A 12,928-nucleotide genomic window follows, 5' to 3' on the forward strand; every position below is an offset into this window, starting at 1 on the left:
TACCTTCTTAAATCTCTATAATCTACTTTCTAATAGGAGACATAGCTAAAAGAATAGAAGTGTTTCTTTACCACTTTTAAATAGTTTTCCCTACTTATTGTTTACTAATAACAGATCCATGTCCTTTGCGATCAAATACCGAGGAGTTCTATGCTGCGTGCCCAGTCTAATATTGATACCTTTTGCTTTTGACTTCTGGTGGGCAGAAAAAAATGTGATAACTTTCCACTGGAATTCCCACCATGATGACAATGAAGAAGTAGTAAGTAGCATGTGCAGCTTGGAGGAAGCTATTTTTCAGGAGCTTCCTCTAAGGTAATGTAAAATTCTACTTACCATTTCTTTTAAATGGTTTCAATTTAGAATTTTGTTCAGCTGTTACATTTACAGTTACTAAATTCCCCCACCCAGTTTAAATATTATTTCCACTAATGTTCTACCATAAAAACAATAAAACCATTGAAAACAAGTTAAATTCCCTTCTTCTAAGATAAAACCGTGTGTGAGAAGATGTACTATTTCCCACATATGAATATATGTATTAGTGTATGTGTGTGAGACTTGATCTCTCTGTGATTCAGCTCCTCAGCTGTAACACAGTGAAAACATTGATTTCTCCCACCCTTTTGTCTGTCCTGTCTATTTAGAGCTATTTACAATCCCAAATAGCCATTCCAGCAACATGAGATCACCAGAGACATGACACCTGCACTGCCCAGCTGGAAAGCAAGTAAGTGGGTTGCATAAGAGATGCAGGGCCCTGCACCACCTGAAGATTGCCCAGTGCAGAAGACTTCCTCCTACAGCTGGATCAGCAAGACCTAAAGAAGCACAAATCTGCCTAAATACAGGGTAGGATCTGGCCCTACACATTGTACAGTTTATTTATTTCAAAACACATACTGACATTGGTGTCATTGTCAAAAGGAAAGTTGCTGATATCTGCATTTTCCTCTTCGATTTAGGGAAGTCACTTAGCCTTTCTGTGTCCCAAATCCACATTCCTCCCCCACAGGGATGTAGTGAGAATAAATACAAAGAAGGCTGTGAAGCATTTTGAGATTTACTGATGAAAAGCAGTATATCGGAGCTAGGTTTTATTATTATACTAAATCACATTTGGAGTGAACATATAAACAAGCCTGGGTCTATGATGAAGCTATGGAGGAGTTTCTGATTATTTTCTTTATGGTGATCCTGTCTACTGTGAAAACTATTCTATAACAGCCATGAAGGATCATCTTTCCACATTCTTAGCCCAAAAATTATTGATTGTGCAACATCCCCGTTCCCATTGCTGCAGGCTGGGGGAAAAGAAAAATATTGAAGAAGGGAGGAAACAGTTGATCCTGGCCTTTATTTTCATAGGGAGAAGAGAGAGCCTAACTTTGGGGTTTGGTTTGGGGATGGAGGTTGGAGAGAGTGAAACTTTTCCTTTTTTTGAGGGGTGAGGTAAGGGGGGAGCCCACCAGCTCTGCCCACAATTCAAGCACAGATGACTGAGAAATTCATGCAGGGTGCTCGTGGTTGCATTAGCAGGTGCTGTGGCTGTTTTGTAGTTTCAAAACGCTGTTTCTGACCCACAAATCCCTGGGCCTGCCCTGCTCAGCGGAGTGGGGGTTGCTGAAAGGAAATGGGACCTGCCGGCTCTTGAGGCACCATCACCCTTCCTCTAGGAAAATACTTTCTCTTCTGCAGGCTCTCATGATCAGAACACACATACATACAACCCACTGACCCCAAGAGCCCCCAGTACACCCCCTGCCTTTCCTGTCTCAGTGACTAACATGAACGTAAAAACTGCACTACCGCGCCCAAGTAAACCACAACCCTTTCATAATGGGCAGCTCAGCTCCAGCCCCTCCCACGCACTCACATACACGAGGCAAGATATGCAGTCAGTGGAGAACAACAATGTAAAATCAGTATAGGATAATTATTATGACCATAAGGGGCAAAAGTATCTTGTACACTTATGGAATTTCCCATAAACACGAAATAGATAGTGTGCACTAGTGCTTATAATCTCATTTTGGAGTGCAAGTTGAGGATTTTTAAAAAAAATAATAGTACAGTAATATAACTAAACAGAGAGAGATTTGTATTTAAAAAAAAAAAAACCCTTACTATTGAGCAAGTCTTTGGCTCTGACAAAGCCCAAAGTCACAAGAACACCTGATTTGGGGAAACTAGGTATGTAAAGAAGACATTCAGTTTTTGTTTAAACATTTTTTTTCTAGCCCTTTTCCTTATGAAAAAAGCTTTGTAAACAAAAGCTATATCTGCACTAAAGAGCCTGTGCTAGCATAGCTATGCGGACATAGCCTTTAGCGTAGACACAGTCTACACCAACAGAAGGAGGTTTTTTTTATTAGGGTAGGAACACCATCTTAAATGACATTAGCTATGTTGACAGAAGTACTCTCTCAGCATAGCCGCATCTACACTGTAGATTTTGTCACCACACTCCTGACTGTCATAGCTATGCTGATATAAGTTTAAATGCAGATGTAGGGCTGGTCTACACTGAAGACTTACATCAGCATAGCTATGTCTCTCATGGGAAATCCACAACCCTGAGGCTATGTCTTCACTGACGGCGGCAAATTCACCACCGTCAGATAGACTTCTCTGGATCGACTGAGCAGTCAGTGAAGACCCGCTCAGTCGATCCAGAAATCGACGTATTAAGACCATCTTCTCAAGTGGCGCAGTGCAGTGAAGACGGCGCGCAGAACAGAAGCAGAGAAGTCAAAGGGAGTTACACAAGTTTTTTGCGTAGCTTGCATAACTCCGGTCAACTGCTGCAGAATCTCCAAGGTAAGTGAAGACAAGCCCTGAGAGATGTAGCTATGCTGACTTAATCCTCTGTGTAAACAAACAGTGCTAGGGGGCCGTCCACCTAGCCACCATCTCCTGAGATGGTGGCTAGGTGATTAACTACACCAATGGGAGAACCTGTCCCATCGCTATAGTAAGTGTCTACATTGATGTGCTACTGCAGCGGTGCCACAATAGTGTTTTAAGAGTAGACATAGCCCATGCACAACTGATCACTAGGGATGAAAAGAATAAGCAGCTGGACTCCACCATATATGCACACTTATTATTATTATTATTTTATTATTAAATAGTACCTACAGGCCCCAGCCGATATTGGGGCCCTATTGTGGCAGGTGCTGTACAAATGCATAGTGAAAGATCCGAAACACTTAAGAGCAGAGAAAGATAAAAGTTGGGAGGAAGTATTATCCTCCTCATTTTACAGATGGGGAATTAAGGCACTAAATGTCTTGCCCAAAGGCATGCACACATTTTTGTGGCCGAATCCAGATTGCCCAACTACCAACACAAGATCATCATTCTTTCATTTATGTAAAAATAACAAGTTAAGTTTTTGGTATATCCAAAAGATTCATTTTGCTCAGATTCCCAGATTCTGTATGCCAGTGATGTGCATATGAGTGCAACAATGGTGGAATTGTTTCTCAGGCCTTGCAAAAATACTGATGCCATTTGCTTTCAATGTTGTAGGAATTTAAAAAGAAGAAAGAAACGTCCCACCCAAAATATTACCGTGATGCCAAAAGGATACATTAGTTTGCTAATTTTAATGTAACAGGATTGATACTGTAAAAGTGTTTAATATTTTATACACTTTTTCCTATTATTTTTCTGTGCCCAAAAGTGTCAGGCAGCTCAGAGTATAAATAAGCAAACATGGTCCCTGCCCCCAAAGAGATTGAGATCTAATTTTAGATCTAACACAATGAAAGAGGTAACAAAGCAGCAAGGAAGGAACTGGGTTACAAAGCAATATGGTGGATCTTTTTTCTTTTTTTTAACCAGTATAAATAAACCAAGAACAACAACTTAAAAAAAAAATTGTAAAGGCCAGACCCTTATGTTATATCAACTATGACCTCTAGCGGTGGTAATGACACACTACATTTTTGCCAAATTCTTTGTTATAAGCAGGCTTGTGTATTTTGTGCAATTTCAAAGCCACAGAATGTGCCTGCTACATAACTTGATTCTAAAGTCCCATTTTTCCTGAACAAGCTTTCAAAACTTCCAATCCCCCCTTCCAACTTCTACAATTAAATTAATGTCAAGATAAACATCTGTAGCATGGAAAAACATGGGAGCTACATAAACTGAATTTAACATAAAAATAAGTAACAAAAAATACTGAGCCATTTGTGTAGGAAGGTGCAGTGGCCTTCCTCTGAGCCGGGGCCCAAAGAAGGGCCACAACTGCGGGGCGGGACAGTAAAAGGGCCGGCCGCCCAATCTGCCCAGCAACCGGGAAGCCGGCTAGCGATAGGTCCAGCTGGCCACCCAATCCAGCACCAGAGGGGTGGAGCTTCAGCCAGGGCGGGGAGTATAAAAAGCAGGCCCCACAGCTCAGAAAGGAGGAAGCTGCTGCTGGAGGTAGATGTACTGCCCTGCTGGCTGCAGCAAAGGCCTGGGCCGGGCCGCTTCCCCAAGTGAGCGTCTCCCGGAGCGAGGATCCTGGGAGCAGCCCCAGCAACCAACTACTAAGGGTTGGATAGGGCCCCTGGGCCCCCTAGCCTGGCCTAGGCCTTTGGGCCCCCAGGGCTGGACCGAGTCCCTGGAGCCTGAGGACTGGGAGACACCCCCTGAGGCCAGACCTGACCTGGAAAAACTGCCGGACGCTGAGCCCCCAGAGATGGACAGAGCTCCTGGAGGAGCTGCCCGAGGATGAGCCCTACCCCGAGACCTGTGACCTGGAGGAGCTGCCCCTCGCAGAGGAACTCCCCGCCTTGCTACCTGTGGATGAGGAGGGACTGGCTGGTCTACCCCGGGCCGTGTACCCCAGCGACCCTGAGGAACCAGTGGACACAGGTACCTGGGGATATGGGGAGGAAGTGGCCCAGGGACAGCCATAGCCGTGGCTGAGATAGGGGCAAGCCTCATCGGTGTGTTGTGGTGGGAGCCCCGCCGACTCAGTGGCAACACCTTTGCCACTGCTAGGGCCCTGGGCTGGGACACAGTGGAGTTGTGTGGGCCGGCGTCCCCTTCCCCTCCCCCTTATCCTTGCCACCCAGAGAGTGAGTACCGTCCCCTGCTTTCCTGACTAGAGGACACTGCTTGCTCGCCCGCCCTGCCGCAGGGCCGGGGCACCAGACGCATCAGAGACGCTAACGTTCCCCTTGTAGGAAGGTGCGGTGGCCTTCTTCCGAACCGGGGCCCGAAGAAGGGCCACAACCGCAGGGCCGGACCAGACCCCGTGCTACAATTCATGTTTAATTCAATAAATCCTCAATTTTCAAAGTTTCTCATCTCTGTGGGAAAGTCTTTTTTTTTTTTTGAGGGCACAGTGTGTACCCTAGGAAAGCTAGATTAAACATTACTCTCTCTTGTCTCTACCTAGACAGAAATGATTAGTTTCTTTCTTCCTCCCCTATTTATGCATGGCAGGACCAGGTTAATCAGCTTTATGGTATGGTAGGTGAGTCAAGGTGTCTCGGAGACCAACTTTCTTAATTAGCTCAGAGTCCTGAGGGCAGTAGCACTCCAGTGACAAACATCCCTTGCCCATTTTTCCTCTGTTTATCTGCCTTTTGAGCCAGGAGTCTAGTCCTGGTTCTGCCTCAGACTTTCTTTTGGTATAGCAGGCTTTTGGCAGTGCAACAATTACTGATAGCAGTAGAAAGGTCCAGAGGAAAAAGATCATCAAGATTCCCCCCAGAAATTGTTGCATTAAATTATTTCAATTAAAGAAGTGGTTTTAAATTGTTAAAGCTTGTTACAACATGGGATATAAGACTCTCCTCTTTGTATAGAGTAGTATGTACAGAATTTGAAATGCTGTAACCCTTTTAAAAGGGATGGACTGAGGTGTGTGTAATATACACATTCATCAGAATAAAATGACAATTGACAATAAATTAGCCTTGTAGCTTTTAAAATATTTTCCTATAAATACACACTTCAATAATTCAACTGCAAAGTGAGTATTTTAATAATGCCTATTTCAACTTTTCATTGGCAGATATCATGACATCCCCATGAAGTAAGGTATTATCCCCATTTTATAGAAGGGAAACTGAGGCACAGAAAAGCTTAGTGATTTGCCCAGATCACAGGAGGTCTATTAGGGTGCAAGGAATTGAACCTAGATCTCCCATGTTCTAAGCCAGTGCCCTAAACCACTGAACTATCCTTCCCCTACAGGTCAATGATCTATAGTGGCAGATGTCAACTCCAGATCTCCTTCCTGCCTCACAACACACACAACCTAGGGATGTACTGTCAGCTTGCCAAGAGCCCAAGGCTCGCCCCAATTATTATTATTTGTATTACCATAGCCCCTACGAGCCCCAGTCGTGGACCACGACTCCATTGTGCTAAGTTCTGTACAAACACAGAACAAAAAGACAGTCAATATATACATGTATTGCTATCCTCCATTGCAGGTTAATCATCTGTTCAGGTCCAAGACTATGGAACAAACTCAAACAAGAATGAAGGACATCGCAAACCTCACCATCTTCGTCTCCAAGTGCAAGGTGCACTTCTTTGACTCGTCCTCTCCAACATAAACACAAAGCAGCATGTACATATTAAAAACAACTTCCCTCCCAAAAAACTCTACCCTACCAAAACAAATCACTGCACTTCACACAACTTTCTCCCCCGGGAGAGGATAAGAGATAATGAACCACATGTGATACATTAGTAACACTGCTTAATACACTGCTGAAAGACACTGAGGCATAGTCTACATTACACAGTTTTGTTGACAAAAGTCAGCTTTCATCAACAAAACAGTGGAGGTGTACACACTGAAATGCTCCTCCCGTCAATGTAACTCCACTGCTACACTGACATAATTAAACCGCCTTGACAGAGGCATGGGGCTTTTTGCAACATAGACTGACACAGCGTCAGTGTAGACATTGCACTTGGTTTTGTTGCCCACTTGGCCTTCAGGAGGTGTCCCACAATGCAGATCCTGTCCACTCTGGTCAGCAGTTTGAACTCCGCTGCCCTGAAGGTACACAGGTATGTACCCCATCCCCATTTAAAGGCCCAGGAATTTTTGAAATTCCTCTTCCTGTTCACTCGGCATGCACAGTTCACACAGCATCTTCCCAGCTGACCATGCCGGCTGTCCGCAACAGATGTGCTCCCGTGTGGAGTACACCTGAACTGTCGGAGCTGCTGGGTCTATGGGGAGAAGAGACTGTGCAGTCACAGATTTGCTCCAGCCATAGGAACTTTGATACCTACAGGCTGGCTGATAGTGGCATAAAGGGACACAAAAAGGACATGCAGCAGTGCCGTGCTAAGATCAAGGAGCTGAGGCAGGCATACCAGAAGGCAAGAGAGGCCCATCATTGCTCTGGTGTGGCACTGAACATATGTCGCTTCTACAAGGAGCTGAACGCCATCCTTGATGGCAACCCCATCTCCACCACCATGAGCCCTGGGGATACTGCAGGGGTCTGGAGGTAGCAGACAGCAGACTCAACCCCAAGGACAAAGCAGTGAATGAGGAAGTGGAGCTGGTGGATGATGTGAAACACACGGCAGGGTCATCCGGTGGTGAGGCAAATCAAGACCTCTTTTTAATTCTGGAGGGGTCTAACCAGTCCCAGCACTCCAGCGCTGGTATGCATGATGCAAGAGAGGTAAGCTCCAGGAAGTGTTCATTTTGCTTTGATACTGCATGGTGAGAGGAGATTGAACTTGTACTCATGTACTTTGTTATATGGTAAAAGAGGGATAGGGGACAGACATTAACAACAAATCCCGAGCATCTACACAGTGGGAGCCCAACAGAAAAGTTTGTTAACGAATCCAGGGATGTCCTGGGTATCCTCCATAGAGATCTCTAGGAAACTTTCCTGCAGGTCAATAGTTCTCAACCTATTTACCATTGTGGGCCGCATATGCAGCTCTCTATATATTGTGTGGCTGCAGCCACACAATATAAATACTATCTGTATGGCCCTGAAGATGTCACATGGGCCGCAGCTGTGTGCTGATTGGGCCACAAGTGCCCTGTGGGCTGAGAACCACTTCTATAAATATTCTGCAATCCTCTGCTGACGGTTCCTTGGCAGAGCTGCCTTGTTTCTCTTCCCACTGTAGGAAACTTTGCCACACCACTCGGCAATTATTTCTTCAGGGATCAGAACGGCAGGCAAGCAGCATGTGGAGAGGGTCTGAAACCACATGCATGCAGGAGTTGCATCCTTGCAGCCTGGGTTACCATTAGGAGTGAGATGTCTGGTTCAATTACCCTAGCCTGTGGAAAAAGGTATCAATATTCAGAATAGTCTCCCTAGGCACTTCTAGTAACCCCCTTCACAAACCACTCAGACCCTTTGTCCCTTCCTGCCAATTCTTTCCCTCTCAACGAACTCACCATATTTGGTGTGTGCTAGCCAAGGAATAGTAAGAGGTGTGTGTACATTTTTTTATTCATGGCTGTGAGTGTACTCAATACTGTCTCTGTTCATTGTTTCTTTGGCTTCTGCAGATGTGCCCTTGAGGACGCACTCCTTCACACTGGCAGAGTGCCTCCATCAAATAAGGTAATGAACCAGGAGGAGTAAGGAGATATGTTTTGTGAAGTGCTGCAGTCAACAGATACAGCACATAGCAAAACAAGAGTGTGGAGGGAGACAATTAATGAAAGACGCAGGCTGGATGGCCTGGAAAGGAAAGAGGGGCAGGAGCAGATGATAAAGCTCCTGGAGGGCCAAACAGAGATACTGAAGTCCCTCATTACATTGCAGTCTGAGCACATCCATGCATGATTCCCCCTGCAGTCAATACAGAACTCCATTCCACGCTCTCCCCAAACTCCCCCACTGCACTCCTTGCGTGTTCCCAGTCCCTCACAATACCCCATGCACTCCACACGTGGGGACTGGTTTCACAATGAAAGCTGGAGTTACAGACTGCTGTGAGAGCTCTAACTGAGACTGTTCCTCATTGCCATGTCCCCTTTGACCAAAAATTTGTGTATTGTCCTGTTATTTAACTTGAGTCTTTGAAATAAAACAAGTCTTTAGATGTGTCGTACATGCGTCGGTCAGTGGTAACATTCAAACATGGTGGCCATAGGCAGGAGTATTTGCTTAGTACAATTAACACTCGGGAAGCAAGCACTACAGGCGTCATTCAAGGCAGCAAGTAAATATTGCCTGGCTGAATGCATCACATAAAGACACATTACTGAGAATCATTGTCAAAAATGCTTCTTCAAAGCCTCGCTGATTTGAATAGCCACTCGCTGTGCCCCTTTAATTCCCCTGGTATCTGGCTGCTCAAAATCAACAGCCAGCTGATCAACCTCAGCAGGCCGCACCTGGGGAAACTTTTCTGCCTTCACTTCACAAATATTATGCAGAATACAGCAGGCCACAATGACTACCTGAATATTTTCCTCATTGAGGTCTAACCAGCCAAAAAGGCTGTGCCAGCAACCTTTTAATCAGCCAAAGGCACATTCAGTGGTCATTTGGCACCTGCTGAGTCTGTTGTTGAAGTGCTCCTTGCTGCTGTCTAGGTTCCTAGTGTAAGGCTTCATGAGCCATGGGAGCAAGGAATAGGCAGGGTCTCCTAAGATCACTATGGGCATTTCCACATCCATCACTGGAATCTTCTGGTCTGGAAAGAAAGTCCCAACATGTAGCTTTCTATGCAGTCAAGTGTTCCAAAAGATGCGTGCATCATGCACTTTCCCTGATCACCCCGCACTGATGTCAGTGAAACAGCCCTGGTGATCCACCAGCACCTGCAAAACCTTGGAGACGTAGTCCTTTCGGCTGACATACTCTATCACAAAATTGTCTGGGGCCAAAATTGGGATAGGTGTTCCATCTATCTATCCACAATTAAGGAATCCCATTGCCTCAAAGCCATCAATTATTTCCTGCATATTACCAAGAGTAATTACCAAAAATAAATTACCAAAAAATATTACCAAAAATTAATCTGGGCAGCTGGTGAACTGCCCATTCAAAGCCCCACCCTGGGTGGCCCGCACACTAGCTGAGCACTAGCCAGGCTGGCTGGGTGGCCCCAGTGCCTGAGTGCCCCAAGCTCCCCCAGAGCCTGTGCCCCAGCGCTGTCCTGCACCCCAGCTGCCTCCCTCCCTTACTGCCAGAGTGCCCCAGCACTAGTCGTGGACCCATCCCGGACCCAGGCTGGCCAGTCTGCCCCTGCCTCCAGAATGCTGCCAGCCCATTCCATGCCACTGTGCTGCCCCATCCCCGGGCTGGCTGGTCTGCACCAGGACCCAGATTGCCTCCGGCCCAACTGCTCCCAGGCCCCAGAGCTCCGGTGGCCTGTGCCATGCCACAGCGCTGGCCCTCTCACTCCCAGACTGGCCGGTCTGCCCCAGGCCTGGCCCGAGTGGTCCCTCCCAGCCCCCAGAGCGCCGCCAGCCAGCACCATGCCACAGCTGTGAGCCCTCCCCAGGAGCTGTGCAAACAAATCAGATGTAGACTCCTTGTTCTATTGTATAAGTGAGATCGAGGTAGAGAGAAATGTTTATGATAATGGTATAATACTGTTTAGTGTGGCATAAGTGGACTCCATCTTGTTAGTTTCTTGAAGTAAGCGCTTTCCTGAAACTTATACTATTGAACCTAAAAATATCTTTGTCATGCTGGCTGGACTGGGGGGGAAGCATTTATTGTATTTTTTTAACATCAATATGTCAGAATCATAATAATTCATGTGCGATATGCCATGTCAGGTACCGTTAGAAAGGCTATAATGTGCTAAATAAGATGATAATGTTTATGTTCATGTGTTGTGTGTGTAACGGAAGTTATGGATATGTTTTTATCTGTATTTCATACTGTACTGTGTTTCTGAGTGACACCCCAGACAGGATGGCTGCAGCACTAGCCTGCTTAATGGCCCATTAAGGAAATTCACAGGTACAATGGGCCCAGGGGGAGAAGCCAGGGATATACCTGATGAGTCACCAGTGACTCATGTGACCCTGGACTCCATCTTATTCCTGTGAATTTCCACAAGCAGCATGGCAAAGGCCAAAGGACATAAAAGGCAGCTGCACCACATCCATTTTGTCTTCAGTCTTCAGCCTACCTCTGGATCAACTCATCTACAATTGAACTGAACAAAGGACTGAGATCCATCCAGGTACTGGATGTACACCAGAGGGACTATACAAACCTGCAAACTCCACAATTCTTCTAGGAACCTGATATATATGGACTTTCAAATCAATTGCATGTGTCTGATTGCTTTAATCCTTTAATATTTCTCTTATAGTTTGTTTCTTTCTTTTTAAAATAAACCTTTAGTTTCAGTTACTAAAGCATGGGCTGGCAGCGTGGTATTTTGGGTAAGATCCAGACTTATATTGATCTGGTACTGTGCCTGACCCTTTGGGGTCACGAGAAACCTTTTTGGTAAAGAGCATAGAGTTTTAATTAACTGGTCTCTTTACTGGACCTAGTAGCTGATTGGGAGCCAGAGACTGAAATGCAGTAAAGGAGGCTGTGTATATTTTTATTTTGGCTTCTTGATAACCAGTATGGAGAATCAGAAGCCCTGTTTGTGGCTGGTTGGGAAGTCTGACTTCAGTGTCACTCACCAGTGCTGAGAGAATCTGCTCTCTTTTTACAGCCTGCCCTGACCTTGGCATTTTCAGGTGTCTACCCTAGGCATGGACGGATCACAATCTTGATAAATTCTCTTTGTGTGAGTGAGGAATGTATATGCAGGGCATAAAAAGACATCAACCTAAACTGCTCTAACAACAGAAAGGGGAGTGAAGACACCAACTGCCATCCTAACCCTGAAGGCCAAAGAATATCTATCAACAACACTAAAGTGCAAATTAATGACCCTAAACTACACAAGGATCCACCCTGGGAACAAACAAAGTTCAGAAATAAGAGAATCCTCAGGCTTTCAATTAGCTGGTGGATTAACAACTATATTGAACCTAGAGGCAGCATGACACAGCAAGGCCCATAGACTTACATGAGAGCCAGCAAATATAAAAGATGGAGTAAAAACATGGAAACTTTGGATCTCATTCTGCAATTGTCATCTTGGAGCATCAGATTCATATCTGACAGAGGCCTGGCTCCCTCCTCGTGCCCAGCCTAGTTGGCCACTAGGCTGGCTTGAGCAACGCATAAAAGGACTGGTAATTATATCACACGAGCTTGCAGAACTTTATGAATGTGTGTGTGAATGTGACTGCTTTTTGATATTCTTACATGTACAATAAACGTGGCATATTGCCTTGTCCCCCTGAATAAGATCCTGCTAGTCTTTTCTAAGTATAACATAGTGCCAGCCTGCCCCGCCCCCAGAGCCCCTTCAGCCTGAGCGCTCCCAGCCCCTGGAGCGCTGCCGGCCTGCACCGCGCCACAGCGCTGGCCCACCTCACCCCCAGGCCGGCCCGAGTGCTCCCAGCCCCCGGAGCACCGCTGCGCCAGCCCGTAAGGGGCCCCACAAAATCTAATAGCTCCTGGCCCCAGAAGAGTTAATCTGGCCCTGGCTCCGCCTACACAAGGAGTGTTGTGTGGACATGAACAACTGATGTAATTAAAGCAGCTTATGATCATCAACATAACTTAAATCCACTTAACTCTGTAGCGTAGACATGGCCAGAGAAACTAGTGGTGAGGACAGTGCCAGAACCTATATTATAGGCAGGACTGATAGCACTATCTATAATATGACCCTGTTTTCACTTGCGTATAACTTGGCCAAATTTTAACTGTTCAGACTGAAATTTTCCATGCCAGGTGTCTGCCATATGCTGAAGATTTCTGGAAATTTTTAGCCAAACTTGTTCAGCCATTTCTGAAAATGAGACTAGGGAATAATAAATTATTTTGCCAGTATTAAAAAAATTCTGATGATCTTTTCTTTAAAAACCTCTAGTGTTCCC

Source organism: Emydura macquarii, unplaced genomic scaffold (genome assembly GCF_026122565.2).
Source record: "Emydura macquarii macquarii isolate MOO-44397 ecotype Brisbane River unplaced genomic scaffold, CSIRO-AGI_Emac_v2 contig_3128, whole genome shotgun sequence".
Taxonomy (NCBI): Eukaryota; Metazoa; Chordata; order Testudines; family Chelidae; genus Emydura; species Emydura macquarii.